This window comes from Rhinolophus sinicus, linkage group LG14, assembly GCF_036562045.2.
Source record: "Rhinolophus sinicus isolate RSC01 linkage group LG14, ASM3656204v1, whole genome shotgun sequence".
Lineage (NCBI taxonomy): Eukaryota > Metazoa > Chordata > Mammalia > Chiroptera > Rhinolophidae > Rhinolophus > Rhinolophus sinicus.
The window spans coordinates 3926710-3940519 of NC_133763.1; the positions used below are offsets into that span (position 1 = coordinate 3926710).

Here is a 13810-nt window from a genome sequence, read left to right on the forward strand (position 1 = left end):
GTGTTACAAAAATGAGGGTATGCATTACTGAAATGAGCTTGTGGTCGCACTGTACTGCGTGTACTCATGAGATGCAAAGAAATTTGGGACTTTACTTCTAGCCAGGATGTAGTGACGATAAATACATCATAAATGGCTGGACCCCTGGGCATGTATATGAAACAGCAATTTTCAGATAGTGGAGTACAGGAAACAGAGGGTCACGGTGGCTTAGAGAAGTGAAAAGTCGAGTTGAACCCTGCCATTGTCCGAGTTGTCTGCCTGGGGACATGTCCCCAGTGGTAAAGCAGGGGGGTGGATCCCAAAAGGAGCTTGGATCTGGATTAAAGGTCTCCTTTATTCTTGGCAAAATCTTTAGCCGCACATGCAGAGTGAAACTTCAGCGGCCAGTGAGAGAAGAACCAGAGGGCTGAAAACTGAACTATTCACAGACTACACAGTGCAGAGAATGGTCTAAGCTCTCACGAGCCAGAGTGGAGATCCTCAGAAGAGACCCCCAAAGGGTCCTGTTTTGGTATAAACTACCCCTGGAATAAAGGTGGGGTTAGATCCACCGTGACAAAACTTCAACACAAGCCTTGGAAGGATTACACTATAAGAACAAAGACCAATACTCATCTTTAATACTTTAGTCACAATGAGCTCAAGGTGGGAGCAGTAGGGAACAGTTTTGCAGAGACCCTGGATTGTAAATGAGAGAAGGGGCTGAAGAAGGGAATTTGGGGGAAGGCAGTGCTGTAACCACAGGGCAGCAGGAATGAATCATCAGTAATGATTGATGAGAAAACTGAATAATTAAATAGCAAGTTTTCCAACCATGAGAGACACCAACGGATAATCAGATCTAGCCCCCAAGCTTTAGGGAGCTCTTACTATCCCATTTTGCAGATGAAACAACTGAGGCCAAGGTGTCTGGAGAGGGTAAATGAGGTGACTAAGTCCTTAGTCTGGTGATTTCTTCAGACTTTCAGAAGAGATTTTTAAACATGCAGCTTTCTGGGCTCAAATCCTGGGGAGTGTGACTCAATCGGTAGGGGTGGGGCTTGGGGATTCCCAGTTTTTTACAAGACACTTATATGGTCCTCAAATAAAGGAATCTCATTTGGGAGATGGTGCTTGGAAGTAAGAGGCAATCAGGGAACATCCTCTTCCATATTCTTATCTTAAGACTGATCCTGATAAATTTTCATCAACTCTAGGTAGAGGGACAAATATTTAGTGTACCCCATCCCTCTTTTATTCTTTACCCATTTTCCTAGTTCCCAAAAATTCCTTCACAGGAAGAAAGAGGCCAAGCCATCACTGCCCAGGAATTTGAAAAGATCTACGCATGAACTGGTTCTAGGCTCTTCAACAAAACTGTCCCATAGTACGTGTCCCATGGAAGCCCTGGGAATGTTGGAGAGAGCAGAATACTGATCAAACCCCAGGGTTTGGGACCTGGCTTGTTGGTGATGGTGAAGTATTTTAACCCCCATTTTAGATGATCTAAAGGGGGGACATCTTACTGATGTCCCTCGTTTATATAACAAGGTTATGGAAAGGACAGACAACATCGTGAGGAAATTCTCTAAAATTATGAAGACCAACAGAACATTTTAGAAAATAATTATAATGTGGATTCAATTCAACTTATCATAGATAATAGTAAAAGATTACATCCCTATGATACATAAGTCACTGCAGCAGTTACAGGGAAGTGTGGCCCCTCAGCCCTGCTCCCAAGAAGGCAAAAATCCCATGCATGAGTTATCACTTTCTCATCCCTAAGCATCTTTTGGTCGCTGATATTGATCAGAAATTGGAGTCACCAAAAGCTGAACGCTGATGGTCCCTTCCTCCAAGGCTAAGACCTGGAGTCATTAATGGGAGGGTGGAAGGAATGATAACAGTTTTAATCTTTGCTCCTTCTTTTTTCTCTTCCTCTGTAAGCTGAAGAGGTCTGGGGATTTGTGTGTCTTCTTCTTGGGAAGTTCTACACTTTGGGAAAGGTTTAAAAAAGCCGTGGTGGGGGCCCGGGGAAAGAAATGTGGAAGGACGGGGTCTTTTGGAAGTTTTTGCATTTCATCGTTTATCTTATTAGGAGCGAGTCATGGTGGTGATGGTGGAGGGGAAGAATGTATGTTTGGCTGTCCTTCATGCACGTACCTTTTTGGATCTTAAGGAGAGTGAGAGGCAGCTGCGTTCAAAGCTAGATCCGAAGCAGGGTGGGACATTATCTAAAACAGATTTACAAACGATACAGGTCAGAAGGTGAAGTCTGCAGTGGTATTTCAGAGAAGGGACACTGCTATCAGCCTTGTGGGAGCAGGAGATAAGAGGACACATATTTTGGAAAAAAGCAAATGGCAGCAAACGATGATACAGTAGTACAGATCATGGAGCAGGAAAAACCACAGGGCAATAGACGAAGAAAGCCTCTCTCTCTGTGTGATCCTTAGGCACATGGCTTTAAATGTTGGTGCCCCCTTTTCTTCCCCATCCTAATTCACCCTCCCTTCATTTTTCTTTAATTAGCATAATGGCATTAGTCTTCTAAAGAACTCCCAGTCACAATTGCCAGTCACTCCCTAAACTGAGCCACTCAGCAACTCGAATGACTACCTTAAAACTTGAATCCAATTTTGCAACCACCTCCCCTACTGGAAAGACCTGATGGCCTGCCTGTTGCTGGCAAACACCTTCGTGTGACCTGCAGTTCCCGCCCTCTCAGGTCTGCCGTCCCCAAACAGACCCCTTACACAGTCATCTCCACCCGCCAACACACTTTTGTCACAATAACACGTGCTTTTTTCTTTTTTTTTAATCATTACACGTCTATGCCTAGTCACACTCCTTGAATGCCCTCACCCCCGCCCTTTCTCTGACAAACTTGCATTATCCCGCAGTGTTCAGTTCAAGCGACACCTTCTTAGCTAGTCTTTCTAGACTCTGAGGATGGATTGGTCCTTCCTTAATAATTATGGACTAAGTACTTCTGGATGGCTGTGGGATTTTTCTTTTGAAGATTTTTCTGGAATTTCTAGGCCAAATGGGTGGGCAGCCCTGTTATTGGCAGGTCTGTGCTTCCAAACGAATTCTCCTCATGGTCTCCCTGGAGGTAGAAATGGTAGTTCACGTGTGTTCTTCAGCTATTCTCTTTACGTGAATGGTTAAACAGTAAGAATTTTGCGAAGGCTCACATTTTACCTCAGGCAAAAGCTTATCCTCTTTTGTACTTGCAAGTTCTTAAAAGATCTCTTGCTGGAAGCCTACCTACTTGTTCAGCCATGGTAAATTAAAGCAAAATTTTGCGTTGCTACCAATCTTATGTCACATAAACTATCTCATAATACTTGCCTTCTCATATGGTAGACAAGAAAGACCCAGAATCCAATGAGCTATCTTTTTTTTAAATTTAGAATTATTATGGAGTTCATCCAAAGTCCTTACCCTACCTCAATTCTTCTCCCACTTCAAGCAGGCCCATTATTAGATTAGAGGGCGTTCCCCTCCATTCTCAGGTAAATGAGAGAGAAGCTGGAAAAGGGCTCTGATGCAAGAGATTAACTCAAAGGTAATTCTTTGTCGCGCGTCTGGTGGTTTGTAATGCATCAGGTAAGAAGTGCGGGGCCATCTGTAGCCAACCCTTCTCAAGGCCATCTCTTATTAGCGATAAGTTGTGAGAAAGACCTTCTTTCATCTTAGCCTCTTCGTTTTTCAAAACCTTTCTACAGTAATTCAGTTCAATAAAATGGCAACGCAGCCATCCCTTTGTCATTACACCAGGAAAGGTTTGTGACTAATTCATTTATCCCAGCAGCAGAAGGCTCATTTACCAGGAAAACGATATAGGCAATGGTTTCCAAATCTGATTAGCATCCAACCCAGGAAAGGGTACTCGTTCTGTCCAGACTTCCGCTTGACCCAGACCTTCAGATCTCTGGAGGGATGGGGCCTCAAAGACTATTTTTCAAAAAATTCCCCAAGTCAGTTCAATGGTTAGTTGAGTTAAAGAACCATGTGGCTAGTGGTGTCTGCAGGGATTGCCAGAGCCCGTCTTCCCTGGGGACGTGGTCAAAAGTGCAGATTTGACCTCTAGGGGGCTCTGTTTGCTAGGTGGGGTCTACAAATTGGCGTTTTTAACCAGGCTGCAAAGGTGCTTATGAAACAGGTGGTCAGTGTACCTCACTTTAAGAAGACTGCTCCAGTCAGGGTTTAGCAAAAAGGGTGCAGAAGGGGCAAAGAACTCAGCAGTGGCCTGCCAGGCCAGTTCCAGAGCTCTTCCAAACGCCACATAAAGTGTGTATTGACAACACCAGGACAGGAGAAAGAGAGAGCGGAGGTGGGAGAGCATGGCAGAGCTGGGATTGCGGCGTATCTTGCTCAGGACGAAGTGGACAGAATCTAAGTTATAAAACCACAGAGCCAGACAGACGCTCCCCCCCCCACCCCCGATCTACTTTAGCAGTTCATTGTCCCTTGCCTTTGGGGTCTTCCTGGCTTGCCTGCCTCCGTTTTCCCAATTGGGTTCCAGCTCCAACGTCTACCATTCTGCTAGGGTGATTTTTGGAAAACGAAGTTCTATTAGGTTGGTGCAAAAGTAATCACGGTTTAAAAGGTTAAAAATAATTGCAAAAACCACAATGACTTTTACACCAACCTAATATTTCTCCATGGCTTACACAGCATCAAATCTCCATAGCTTAACAATCTTCTCAATGACTTAACCCTTCCACATCCTCTGCAAAGGGCCTCGCGCTGTGGGTCCTGCACCCCGTCACACATCTCCAGCTTCTGCTTCCATCCTGATTCACGTGGGATGAAGGAACCCTCAGCCTGCGGCATCCTTTCTATGACTGTTGGCTGGATTCTTCGTCTTTCAGCCTCAGGCTAAAACATGACTGGGCCTGCCAAGGCTTCTGCGACCTTTCCAGGCAAAATCATGGTTCCCTCTGAATCTTGTGCATACCTGGGCCATAGCCTCCATGAATCGATGTTACGTTTATTAATTTTAAAGTCTAGTCTTCCTCTGCTACTAAAACTGTAGCCATGTTTTAATGTTATTATCATTAATATTAATAAAACTAAAAGTTACAGTTGTAGCAGTTACATATTAGCCAGTTACTGTTTGCAAGGTTCTGTGCTTTACGCTTTATGTGAATTGTATCTCAATCCTTTTAACACCCTGAGAAATAGGTACTTACTATAAAAACAGCAAGCTAGTGTAGAACACAGGCTGTCTGAGAGTAGGCACTTTGCATTCAGCAAGCAGTAAGGATTGTTGAATGAATAAATCACAGATGTATTCATACAAATGGGTAAATATGCCAGCTTCTCAGAAAGGTTGCTGATGATTAAGTTATGGCTGCTGCCAATTACAAAGTAATCTGCAAAGCGTTTCCTGGACAGAGTTTCTATTTATGGAGAGAGCAAAAGACAGTGCTACGGGTGGTTTTGATCCTCTAAAAATTTGCTTCTTTAACAGCAAGCCTCAAAACAAAATCTAGAAGACAGACATTAAAAGAAAATACAAATGTGAAGCAATACTCAGGAAAAATGACCTTAAAAGCCCAGCTGGGGGAGGGAGGGTGGGAACCGTGCACGTTACTGTAACCTGTTTCAGCTCTGCTGGCTCCTTACACTCCTCCTGGGGGTTGAGGCCACTTCACCTTTTCCCAGAGCCTCAGCTTTGCTGTCCCCGGGCAGCACGAGGCCTGTCTGCGTCCTCACTAAAGATGGCATCCTCCCTCCCCCCAATTTCGCCGCCCCGACTCCAGAGCAGCTGTGTCCCTGTGCTGGTCATGGGGCTTCCTTGTTTCTGGGACCCAGTGCCTACTTTGTGGGTTCGTCCCAGTGAGGAAATTGTTGTCTTACCCCCGTGGCAACTAAGAATAGTAGATTTTTAAAGAACAGTATATCTGACATTTCATAAAGGATAAAAATCTATTTTTTGATAAAATTAATATCAAACAGTAGGGCCTATATACTACATGTAGAATTATCATATGTCTTCTTCTAGATACTTAGAATTTTTGCATTTGCATTTCCAAATTATGTCAGTAGGCAAGTATTCAACAACTAACAGGCCTAATGTTCTTTTAAGAAGATCTGGTCACTAAGGTTTTATGTTCGAAATATGTTTGCAGCTATGAAAGAGTGGGGTTGCTCTCTGGACTACCACTAAAGAGTGTTGTTTTTGAGTAAAGACAATACACATGTCAGAATGAAAACCATGGATGTGGGAAGTGAGACTGTCGCGTTGACTTGATTTAAAATAGCCCGTTTTCTGTAGACCCGGGGAAATCAGAAGTGTGTCAAAGGACGAGAGGGGAAAAAGGACCTAGAAAGAAATGAGGGCAATGGCCCTGGGTGTGCTTTGGGAAGAAGCAAGAATGACATTTGCAGAATTTGGCAAGATAACTAGGAGAAAGGGCAAGAGCTGGAATAGCTGCTTCTGGGGTGATCGGGAATCAGGACCCTGGAGAAACTCAGTGAAGGCAAATTCCACCCTGGCATCCTGGGAACGCTCGGGCTTCTGGTCCTGCCCACTGATACTGTTGAAAGGATACTGAGTCCTTCCTTTGGCCACACCAGGAAAGAGAACACACACACATTTTATAAAATCAGACACATTATGGCAAAGCTAAAAGAAAGAAATATAAATATGTCAGATTAAATGTTTCCCCTAAGCCAGAACTCTGCTCTTTGAGGATCTGAGAAATAGTTAGGGAAAATTTTAAGGAACATAAGTATTAAAACTATAAATTCCAACGATTACTTGAAAAAGCACAGGCTTCAAGGTATATCTATGAATTTACAACCACCACAATTTTTTTGTTTTTTAACCTAAACACTAAATGACTTCTCCAGAGTGGGGACAAAAGAGATAAAGGAAATCCTTGAAAACAAGTCAACTCATGTCAAAGTAATTCACGATTCTTCACACACACACATACTGGTTCATCCACTCAGAAGTCATCAAAGGTTTGACTTTATTTGTATTAGGTGAAAGTGTTGCTACCCGGAGGTTTTCCTTTACCAATACCTGACACCAGTGGTAACTTTCAAGAGCGTGTTCAAAGGGGTGTCAGCATTTGCATTCACTGATAGGTGATGGTGAGTTACCGATGTCTTTGTGCAAAACAATTATTCTTGGTTGAATCCTTGTTCGGTGCAATACGTATGGGGCAGCTTTGTGGAGGGAGATACAGCCATGGAGGGTCATGAAAAGGGCATACGGCCCAGTCCTGCACCCTTAGCCATGGAAATCATAATGACAACAAACGCAATCCAGGTTCCTGAATTTTATACCACCTTTTATACCAGATTTTTCTCTATGTCTCGTTTCACGCGAAAGAAACTTCTATGCTATTTAAATGAACTTTTAATTACATCACATACTTACTGCAGATCTGCACTCAATTTCCTTAGTCTACCTAGTTCTCTGTCTAATAAACCGATTCATGCAGCACAGGCTTTATATGTGCAAAGCACTCTCTAATATTTATACATTAAAGAGCATAAATGTTCTAAGGGTCTTTTTATCCCTCAAAAGTACAAGATTTCAAACCTCCCTCTTGTACTTACTAATAAAGAAAATCATCTCCGTTGAGAACTATAAGTGTAAATGCTCAGCCCCCCAGAAGCCTCAAATGGAAAACCGTATTTTGTAAGCTCTCGATTGGTCTTAAGAGAGAAGATGTGACCGAATTATGGTCACTGTTATTTTCCTGCTTCATTATTTGGAAAGCGGATGAAAAGATGTGATTTAAGGATGTATTCTTCACCTCTCTCTAAATGGAATTTGAAAAGGTCCAATCGTCTCCCCTAAGCCTTCTCAAGAGAAGTTGCTTCAAGCTCTTCACTCACACACTGGTTTTTTGTTTGTTTGTGTTTCCAGCAGAAAACCGTGAACACTAATGTTTGTACATAATGGCACTTATTTCTTCATTCGATCCCTTTGCCTTTCCTAAGCCAGGCACTTGATGGTCTTGCTTAGATGGCCCAATGCTCCGGCTGCCACCAAGTAGGTGCTGAGTGACTGCTGACTATGAGTCGGCCCTACGACTTGGGCCGTGTGTGGCGTCCTACCTCCGGTTCTAGTATTCCAGGCTCAGTTCTACTATCTACTTACCTCGTGCCTACGCTGCCTGTCTCCAATGGTACGTCCCATTGCAAGCAAGCCCCATGATAAGCCAGTTCCACTGAGAGGAAACAGGTAACCTCATTCACTATTGTGGGAGTTGGGAGAGAAATTCAGGGATGTGTATGGACATTGAAAATGTGTATACCCCCGGGCCCTTCGGTTTTACCTTCAGGCATTTATTCCACAGACATATACACACAAATAGACGAAAGTAAGTATGTACAAGAATGTATAATAAAAATGTTCTTAACAATGAGAACTGGAGGTGTTGGTTAACATATGCCACATATGTCAATAGAATACTTGGCCACAATTTTGAAAAATTAGATGTATTTGTATTCATTGACATGAAAAGAGGACACAGTGTATTGCCAAGGGAAGGTTAAAGTTATGGAAAAGCGTGTATGTTCAAAGTCTTGGTATATTATACAATATCTTTCACAAAAATGTATGTTCATACTCCACGTGCCTGTTTGCATATGCACGCGTAAAAGGCTGAAAGGGTAGTCACTGAATCACTGAAAGTGGTGCTCTGGAAAGTGGAATAATTGCTTTCTCCTCTATGTCTCCAGTGTTTGAAATTTTGTATCAAGCATATGTTAATTTTTTTTAAAACATTAAAATATTTCCATTTGGGGAGTGAAATTTTTCCATAGTGAAAGGAGAGAATATGAACATGGTATCATCTCTTGAGAAAAAAAGTCTTGTTCAGAATCATGCATATCAAGAAAATTCATTGTGAATTTCATGAATTTCTATGGTCTCAAAACTAAACTTTCACTTCAAAATTATTGCTGGAGAAAGGTCAACCTTTTGAGAGCTCAAAAACCAAAGACGACTGAGAGTAAGCGTATTCAACACTAGAGAAAGTGTTCAAATTCTTCCCAGCCCAGGATTCACACCCTCAAAATATGGCTTATCTTCTGGGAGTATATTATTGTTATTATTATTACTGCTGTTATACTAGCTGCCACATGTGGAGTTTGGTACATACTGAGCAACATGGAAAATACTCAATATTCCAGATTATTGATGTGAAATCAGAAATCATAGAAATTAATTAGCTTGCCAAAGGTCAGAAGCTAGCGAAGAGTGGAAACAGAATTTCAACGTCTTCACTCCAGAGCTCATGGATGTTTCCATTATTCAATGCTGTTTATAAGGCCACCACAAAAATGTCACGAGGATGTGGGTGTTCATCGAATAAAACTTTTAAAGTAATAGCAAAATGATAAAGAATGATAGTGTCATTATAGCATAAAGTCATCAGGAATCTTGCAGCAGGAGCAGAAATGCCTAGATTTGGAGAAAACCTTGGCAGGCCACCGAGTGCAGGAATGCACATTTCACCCAGTGAGAGAGGATTTTCGTCAAGAGGGAAGTTGACACCCACATGGCAAATATAATTCACAGATGCCTGACATTTGTGCTTTTTACTGGATCAGAGTTCACTGGGGGAAGTCCCATGGCAAAAGTGCCTCCCAGAAAGACTATTGTGTTTCCTTGGAATCAGAATGGTTCTTGGATGCACTGCCCCTGTTCTGTCTCTTCATCAGCGTCAAGGGACAGTGAGGGCCCTTGTGGCATCTGCTACTAACTACCTGGTGTTTTCACTCTAGCACATGGTTCTCATTTTGTCTGCAACCTGCCTAGATTTGGAGAAAACCATACATTCACCCTGAGCTGTCTCTCTCCTTCCCTGCTTCCCTCTCCTTCTCTCCTTCACTCTTTTTCTCCTTCTTTTCTTATTCCTCCATATCCCTGACCTCCTCTTCCTTCTTTTCTCTCTTAAACATCGTTTCTGAAGTGCCTACTGTCTGCCTGAAAGCAGTAGGCACTTCAGAAACGATGGAGTTTCTGGTCTTACCGGGAGCCCTGGCTCTCACATGCCTCCCTGCTGGGTTCACTCTTTTCTGTGGCACAGCATCAAGCGCAGCGACTGGCACTGACTGGACATTTAACGATGACCAGGCTGAATATCTTCTTTGCATTTAGTTCTCCTGATGTAATTTAAATCGCACGACATGTGTGCAACTCTAAAAAGTATATAAAATTGAAGTGGGCCAGGACTGGTGAAAGCGAGGCTATGCACAGAAGTTTGGAAGAGGCACATGTGCTGGACCCTTGTGGACTGAGGGAGTTCTCACAGGCGCGAAAAGCAGTTTCCAAAGCACCACAGCATCGGGGTCTTCCATTCCACAGTGTAGCCCCCACACCTGAAGACTTTCCCTTGACTCTGTCACAAGCACTTTGGGGGATTAATCAGGGTCTTTTTATAAAATGCGAATACTTCCAGTAATATGATATTAGTTGTCATTTATACCTTAATGTGACCTAAATCAATCTGGTTAATTTCTTCCTAAGTCAATAACGGACGATACAGAACTACCATGCCGTGCAGAAGGCTACGTCTGGGCTCCCCCAGCGTGAATGGCACACCCCACCCCCAAAGACTCGTAGCCAGGTGTTAGAGGGGGAGTGAGTCATGTAAGGTTAACACAAGGAGAGAGCAAATTTGGTGTGTGTGTGTGTGAATGTGTGTGTGAGTGTGTGTGAATGCGTGTGTGAGTGTGAGTGTGTGTGAGTGTGTGAGTGTGTGAGTGTGTGAGTGTGTGTGTGTGTGTGTTCTGTCTGTCCCCCTGGATAATCTCTTGGCGATGTCTTCTGATATCACACTGGTTCGTTTGTACATTCCTTTCTGGTTTTTCTAGTTCATTTTTTTCACTTTTGCCAGTCAGTTCTTCCTAACGATGCATCTTTTGTTAACTGACGACAAACAGAGCACTTGCTACATTCAGAAAACGCTTTGCCAGCTCTCTTGTCAGTTCCTCCTTGCCAACCTTCCAACGTGGATGCAGAGTCCCCTTACGGGTAAGAGGGCAAGTGAAGAAGTTACATAACAGGCAGGAAACCACAACACGTCTGTAGTCAGCCCCCACCTTTTCCACTGTCATACTCATCCTTTCCAAAACCACCATCATTTTGAGGTCAAAGTGTTGGTGACCAGTTACCGTGAACATGTTTCATGAATGGTACACACACAAACGAACATGACTCTGCCTCTTAAAACCAGGATGGGAAAAGAGAAACGACCCTCAGGTGCAATGTTCCCAGTCCTCCATGGGGGCAGAGAACCAAATAAACTATGGCTGAATTTCCTGCCAGCCTTTCCTCTTAACCCTCCAACAAACCCCAAACCTTGGTAATAACGTAAAGCTTTAACATACCGTCAATCCAAAAAGAGCCCTGTAAAGAACCTTGACTTCACCCACCGCACACATACTGTGAAAATACTTCCTCTCATCACGGCTTTGTTATTACCCAGAGATTAGGTATGTTTCCTCTTCAACTTAAAAAATGGTTAGAAAAATACCTTCATTTCCTCCAAAAGAAATAAACACATGCAAAGGTCAGGGGACGCATTCCATGGCGTCTGTCTGCAGTGGAGCAAAGTGCGAGGCTGTGGCCGGACCCGAGCGAGCCTCTCCCAGGGTTTGGAGCCACGTCTCCATTCTCCACGTTGCCAAAGCAAAGCGAGACTCTAGCCTCTGAAACCCCCTTCCCCACAGCTCTGGGGAAAGAGGCTGGCCTGGCATGTGCATTTTCTACCTGTGAACAAAAGTGTAGTTACCCCTGTGGCAAGATGTACCTTGTTTAGGGGACCAGGTTCCACGTGAAGAAAGGAGCTTTCCACACCCTTCCTATACCAAGGCCTAATTTCTTTCCTGCTTTCCCATCGCTCACAGCCATTCTCTTCGCTCAGCCTCTCACCCTCTCTTAACTCATGCCTTGGAAAAGAACTGACATCCGCTTGCTCTACCCTTTATCATCCACCATTCCTTGTGGCACTCCATCTTTGTCACACTTGGATTTGTGCTGTGACAGTGTTCATGTAAAACTCATACACGAGCATCCAGCATGATTATGTCCCCAACACCCATATGTCATTCCTTCCGTGAATTAATGCATTAATCCAGCAAAAATTGGGGGAAATGAGGTGCTAAGAATTTTAAGCCATGGATGGGATAAAGTTCAAGATGGAGAAGGGAGGTCAGGAGTGACGGGAAATTGGGAGAAAGGTATCTTTTATCCTTTATACATTTTATGCTAATAAAAGATAACAAAAGTGTGGGGGGAAAATTAGGAGAGCAGCAAGTGCCCTTGTAGGGGAAAAAAAAAAGAAATGCTTATGTTGACTGTCAAACTGAAATATCTAAAAAGGCTTTGTATTTTATTCTGGCCCCAAGCTGGTCACTAGACTAGAACCTGCGTCATTAAGGAGAGACAGAAATCACACGTTTCTTTTTATTATAGTCTCTTGCTGCACCTAGCACAGTGCCTTGGACATACAGTAACTTTGCAAAAAAAATTTTATGAAGATTATTTGCCAGTGTGTGCTTTCTACAATGAAATTGGGTTTGAAAATGTATGCGAATAATGCCATTTCTACTGGTTTTCAAGAAAGGATGAGTGCTAAAGTCTGCATTCTTTTCGTTAATAAGTAGGGAGGATATTCTTCAGAATGTTGAAACCAAGGTTGTATAACATTGAAGTATTTTTTCCTTAGTGCGACTTTTCTTATTATATTCCACCTTACTCACATAGCAGCCCACTGACGCTGTGGTGAAAGATGGTTGTTTGATGAGGGAACATTCTCTCTTACCCGAGCAGTGAGATGAAGTCTTAGGAATTGAAATGAGGATAATTTATGGAGAATCTAGGCAGTAGCTTGTAATCCCAGTTGGACTGCGAAGCTCATGCATAAAATAAGAGGTGCGGGCCTTTGTGCTGAATTTCTGGACAGCTATTGTCTAGGAAAAATTCTCTCCCTTACGTGATATGTAACTTAGTGGACTTGTGCACAGAGAAGGCGTTAGCATTTCACAGGATGACCCCTGTGTTTGGAACAAAATCGAGCTGCTTTTAACATCCCTTTGAGTAAGTAACTCTCTGTTCAGCCTATTTTTGTTCCTCTACACAACTGATCACACGACATTTCTTCATGTGGACTCGACTACCCTTTCATATCATGGTGCTTTCATTGCTATTTGTAATAAGTTACCAAGGCCCTTTCCTGTTGTCACGGTTATTCTCATTTACCTAAAATTGTTCACAGGCCTGTGGTTGTTTGTAGAAAAATCTCAACTATGGCATTTCTCCAACAATGATCAGGTAGTAAATATGCTGACATAAAAACAGGAGGCTACTGATCTGCAAACATAGTCTTGCAGAATGTTACAGGGGTGTTGGTCGACCCCCCAATCCACCTAATTAGGATTTCCTCCATGCGTTTTATTGAATACTTGATTACTTGCTATCCATCAGTGAACAATCTAGAGGCAAGCCCCTGCCTTAATGGAGCTTGGACTCTGCTCAGCTGGAACCCACGTTTGTTTGCATGTGTGTGTGTGTGTGTGTGTATGTGTGTACATCTGTCATGATTTACTGTTGGAGTTGAGTGTGGGTGAAATTGTTATGAACATGAAGTGAGCCGGCAATTCCCGCTGTGCCCTGTGTCTGGATACTCTTTTCTGATCCTTCCATGGCTGTTTTCCTCTCATCACTCAATTGTGCACCTCCTTTGACCGACCTTGCTGGGCCACCCCATCTAGAATTTTAAACTCAGAAATAGAGTCGCAGATAAGCCCTAGAAACCTACTGCACAGTATGGGGAATATAGAC

The 13810-nt window shown here is 43.1% G+C and overlaps 1 long non-coding RNA gene across 2 annotated transcripts in view; it reads right to left on the bottom strand.

Moving 5' to 3' along the window:
• The window catches only part of LOC109444181 (uncharacterized), a 198476-nt gene that overhangs the window by 2104 nt on the left and 182562 nt on the right, over positions 1-13810 (bottom strand). For both annotated transcript variants that reach the window (XR_012491850.1, XR_012491849.1), the window contains exon 3: positions 2149-2219. This is a non-coding gene — a long non-coding RNA (uncharacterized LOC109444181). The remainder of the gene's footprint in view (positions 1-2148; positions 2220-13810) is intronic.